The following is a 5,606-nucleotide window of genomic DNA, read 5'->3' as shown; positions in this document are numbered from 1 at the left end:
TATCACACAGGACGTCCTGGCTGTCCGTGTGTGTCCATGTGTGTCCGTCAGAACCACACAGGACGTCCGTGGCTGTCCATCAGTACACATATCAGCACGTTTGTCACGCCCCCAATCCTGAATAGGATTGTTGGGACTGCCATGGTTCGATGAAACGTACAAGCCAGTCTTAAGACATCAAGGCAAGCGTTCCATGGTCGAGAAAGAAGGTTAAGGATATAAGGAAACTTAGACTTAACCTTATACAAGCTAAGAGACAGCTAGGACGAGTAAGACGGTAGCTAGGACGAAGTGGACGAGTAGCTCGGCCAGCTCAAGGAAGCTAGGTTCAGTTCACTCCAGCTCAGTCCCTACTAAGTCAGCTCCACTAGCTGGACTACTAGCTCACTCAGCTGAGGCAGCTGAGAGTCAGCTCATCTCAGCTAGACGGACTGTCCGGGCTTTAGGCCGATGGTCCGGGTCCGGGTCAGTGGCGGGCTGTGAGGTCCGGCCATGAGGCCATGGGCTGTTGGGTCCTTGGGCAAGGCCGTGGGCTGTGTCCAGGAGGCCTGGGGCGTGGGTTGGGCTTGTGGCCGACCCCAAACCCAATCAGAAAGGGCGAAGGGATGCAAGTGGCCGAAAGGGGGCAACTCTTGGCCGATGGTGCCCATTCGCTAGCAAGTCGTGCCTGTTCGTGGGGCAAGACTTACCCCCTCGTTTTCTATAAATATGGGGGCTCTCTGGTCGATTTCATTATCCAATTCCAGAGTAAAATACTCAGAGAAAAACGTAGAGAGAAAGAAAGAGAGAAAGAGAGAGTTCCGGCCAAGAGAAAGGCCGATTGTGGTGGTGTTGTGTTCCGGCGACTCTGATCGTTTGAGAACTAACTCCGGTCAAGAATGGGAGATCAAGACAAGGAGAAGAGCATGGAGAACCCAGACGTGGTTCACAAGGTATGTGATGGGCCGTGGCTCCATCAGACCGAACGGACGGTCCATGCGACCGCACCGCGGCTCTGCTCGGTTCCTAAGTCCCATCCGGCTCTCCTTATCTATTTCAATTCGTTTCTCTTCTCTTCTCTCTGGTTAAACACGGAAGGTTGTGTTGGTTGAGTCCAAGGGACACGTCCCTAGGCTTTGGCCGAACATAACCAGACCGCTAGCCTAGACACGGGTCGGTTAGACGGATGATCCGATCGCACCAAGACTGGGCGGTTAGGACGAACGGTTGGGAATGACCCAAAGGGCACGAGTTGTCAAGAGTCATGAGTGTTCAAAGGTTGTGAGTTGCCAAAGGGTGTCAGGGACCAAAAGGTACGAGTTACCAAAGGTTGCGAACATCAAAAGGTACGAGGACCAAGAGGCACGATTGGCCAAAGGGTGCATGTTCCAAATGGTGTCTTTCGGGACAGGTTAGGACCGATCCTTATGGATCAGCCTATGGCTTGTCTAGTTAAGACAAGGTCACGGTTTGTCTAAGCCAAGGTAGAGTCGCAAGGTCTGACCGGTTGCTAAGCCTTCCGGATTAGGCTTGAGGCTTACTAGGCCGTTGGATCCAGGCCTAAGGCCGGATCAGGTAAGGGAGTCCGTTGGGCCATTGAGCCGGACTCCATTGGCCGGTCGCACCTAGATTCTATCCGGATAGACGGATTGGTCTTTGGGGACGATCCGGATCTGTTCGTGTGTTCTGTTTATCTATTCTGGACTATCTATCTGATTCTAAGTCAAGGGGTGGTTGGTTGAATGACTTAGGATACGGTAGGTAGGTTCATACGTTTTATGATTATGTTGACTGAGGTTTATCTAAGTTCTAGGAACCAAGCCAAGCATTGTAGAATCAATCCGTTCTATTCTCGGTTATGATTAATGCTTATCTGGTTGTGGTTTCAGGAACTAAGGATGGTTCTGGTCAAGCCAAGGAGCCGTGAAGGCTCGGTCAGTGAGAGGCTGTGTAACGTGTGGTTAGATGATGCTAGGGATGAACTAGTGATTGTCTATGAGACTGTTAAGAAGTTGTGTATTGAATCTCATGTTTCTAAGTAATACAAAGTTTATACATTGTTATTCCGCTGTGCAATCTGTTCCTTTGTTTATGAACCTCATATTCGAATATGACTTAGTAACTAATAGACTTAAAAATGGATCAAACAAGCAGAGAAATTAATAAGTAAGCCTGCGGACTCCATCAGGTCGAGAGGCCAGGGTTCGGGTCTTACAAGTTGGTATCAGAGCATGCTTGATTCTAGGATAGTTGGGTTAGGCAGTCCACACACACACACACGCAGCCAGCTGATTAGGTCTCACTGTGAGGTTTGATTGCTTAGTCTAGGGATTGTTTTGTTCTGTTTATGTTAGTGTGTTTCGTACTAACATTGTCTGAATCCTTAGGCTGGAAAAAGCAAATCGGGAAAGTCCCGAAGGAGTAAGAAAACAGCCGGTCAGTCTAGTCAAGTGGCCATGGATGGGACCAATCTATCCGGATTGCAAACCGATCCCCCGCAGCTGACACAAGAGACGTGTTGCCAACTGATCAGGCTAATCTTACGGAGACAAAACAGGATGGTCAGGAACATCGGGAGAGTGATGAGGAAGTGGAATCCTCGAACGCTAACCGTGATGGTGACCAGCATGAGAGAGTGGCCGATGGAACGGCTAATGTGCCCGCAACACTGTCCAAAGAAGACTTATTAGAGGCCATGAAGGTAATGGGGACTCAGGTTGTGGCTATGGCGCAACTGTTCACGCCACTAGTGAACTCCTCGGTTGGCCAGGCTACGCCTGTGGCTACGACCACCCCCAACACCAATGGTCCAGTTGTGGAAACGGTTGAGGTGATCGAGATCGATCCACCGGAAAAGTCTGAAAAGAAGGTGGACTATCTGAGTCTGCTTCAACATTTATCCAGGTTGGGTACGAAGCATTTCTCCGGTAGCACCGACCCTATTGTGGCAGACGAGTGGAGGAGTAGGCTGGTCCGAAACTTTCAATCAACTCGCTGTCCAGTGGATTACAGACGCGACATCGCGGTTCACTTCCTGGAAGGGGACGCGCATAACTGGTGGCTTGCAGTGGACAAGCGCACCAATGGGAGTCTGGAAAGTTTTGCGGACTTTGAAGTTGAATTCAACCGCAAATACTTCCCTGCTGAGGCTTGGGATCGTCTGGAAGCTCAGTTTCTAGATTTGGCCCAAGGCCGCAGGACCGTACGAGAGTACGAAGAAGAGTTCAACCGGCTCAGATGGTTTTTTGGAAGAGAGTTGGAGGACGAGGCAGTCCAGGTCCGTAGGTTCATCCGAGGCCTAAGGCCCGAACTGAAGACCCATTGCTCGATCCGCACGATCCAAAACTGCACTCGACCAAACCGATTCTCAGACCAGTCCAGTGGCAACGGCTCCGTGACTTGCTTCCTATGTGGCAAGACTGGACACTACAAGTCGGACTGTCCTAAGCTACAAGGAGGACAAGGGAAGGGCCGTGGAGACACAGGCAAGTCGACCCAGAGTAGGCCGATGACAACACCAAGGGTGTATGAGCTGTCCCGGGACGACGGCGCTTCTGGATCGTTTGATTCGATCTCTGGTAATTCCTAAATTTTTCTTTTTACATTCAAGTAGAAAATGCTTGGTATGGAACCTAGAATGTCTAGGGGATTCTGATGAGGGTCTCTGTTAGGAACCCTCATGATTGGTGGTGTGGAAACCCACGTACTTTTCGACACAGGGGCTACACATAGTTTTGTGAGTCCGGGACTGGTCGGAAAGGGTCTGTTCTGTCTGGACGCTGGAGATAATTTTGGGATAGTGAGGGCGGCCGGAGGGCAAGCCATGAACTCACTAGGTCTCATGTCAAATATCCCAGTGTCAATACAGGGAAAGGTATTCCCTGTGGATTTGGTCTGTGTCCACCTAAAGAATCACGAAGTGATCCTAGGTATGGACTGGTTGGGAAAGTATCGGGCCACTCTCGATTGCCATAGAGGTCGTGTGCAATTGGAGACTGGGCTTCGACCGATCCAGTACCAATGTCTGTGTCCGGCTCAAGAGAAAGTAGTGGTTTCAGCAGTTCGAGCGATTCGGATGTTGGAACAGGGTTGTCAGTCCTTTTTGGCTACAATTACAACTACAGAGCCGGGCAGTTCTGTCTGTCTGAAAGACCTTTCAGAGGATTCGTTGGTGTCGAAGTTCCCAGATGTGTTCCAGGTACCTCAGGGTGTCCCCCCTGATAGGTCGGATCCATTTACGATTGAACTAGAGCCAGGGACAGCTCCGCTGTCCAAGAGTCCGTACCGGATGGCTCCGGCCGAGATGGCCGAGCTAAAGAAGCAATTGGAAGAATTGCTTGACAAGGGGTTCATACGGCCAAGTAGCTCCCCTTGGGGTGCACCAGTCCTCTTTGTGAAAAAGAAGGATGGTAGCATGCGTCTGTGCATCGACTATCGAGGGTTGAACAGGGTCACTGTGAAGAACAAGTACCCGTTGCCCAGGATAGACGAGCTGTTGGATCAACTCAAAGGAGCCAAGTGGTTTTCCAAGATTGATTTGGCTTCAGGGTATCATCAGATCCCTATAGAGCCAAATGATATTAGGAAGACGGCATTTAGGACCAGGTACGGTCATTACGAGTTCGTAGTGATGCCGTTCGGTCTGACCAATGCACCTGCCGCTTTCATGAAAATGACGAACAGCGTGTTCCGAGATTTCTTGGATGAATTCCTGATCATCTTCATTGATGATATCCTAATTTATTCCAAGGATGAGGAATCTCATAGGAAACACTTGAGAGCCGTGCTGGCCATATTGGGTTCCTCGGCCATATTGTTTCCGATCAGGGCATCTCGGTGGATCCAGAGAAGATCAGGGCAATCAAGGATTGGCCCCGACCACGCAGTGCTACGGAAGTCAGAAGCTTCTTAGGGCTGGCAGGTTACTATAGAAAGTTTGTGAAAGGATTCGCAAGCTTGGCTCAGCCTATGACGCGGTTGACTGGGAAGGACGTTAAGTTCACATGGGCTGAAGAGTGTGAGGAATGTTTCTCCGCACTTAAAAACATGCTGACTAGCGCACCCGTCCTAGTGCTTCCGGAGGCCGATCAACCATATGTGGTCTATACGGACGCGTCCATCACTGGGCTAGGTTGCGTATTGACCCAGCATGGGAAAGCCATTGCCTACGCGTCCAGGCAGTTGAGGAAACATGAGGGAAACTACCCCACCCATGATCTCGAAATGGCTGCGGTAGTATTCGCCTTAATGATTTGGCGATCATACTTGTATGGCGCCAAAGTTCAGATACTTACGGACCATAAGAGTCTTAAGTATATATTCACCCAGCCTGAGTTAAACTTAAGGCAGAGGAGGTGGATGGAATTCGTAGCTGACTACGATTTGGACATCACCTACTACCCGGGAAAGGCTAATCTGGTAGCAGACGCTTTGAGCCGGAAGAGGGCTGATGTATCGGCCGAATGGGAGGCGGACGACCTGGACGGTATGGTCCGTGCCCTGCGGCTGAATGTGCTGACTACGGCAACCGAAGCTTTGGGGTTGGAGGCGGTTAACCAAGCCGACCTGCTTACTCGAATCCGGTTGGCTCAAGGTCAGGACAAGAACCTGAATAAGGTTGCTCAGAA

The sequence above is a fragment of the Brassica napus genome, unplaced genomic scaffold (assembly GCF_020379485.1).
Source record: "Brassica napus cultivar Da-Ae unplaced genomic scaffold, Da-Ae ScsIHWf_1197;HRSCAF=1714, whole genome shotgun sequence".
Lineage (NCBI taxonomy): Eukaryota > Viridiplantae > Streptophyta > Magnoliopsida > Brassicales > Brassicaceae > Brassica > Brassica napus.
The sequence above is the reverse complement of the archived record's forward strand: the minus strand, read 5'-3'. Positions refer to the sequence as shown.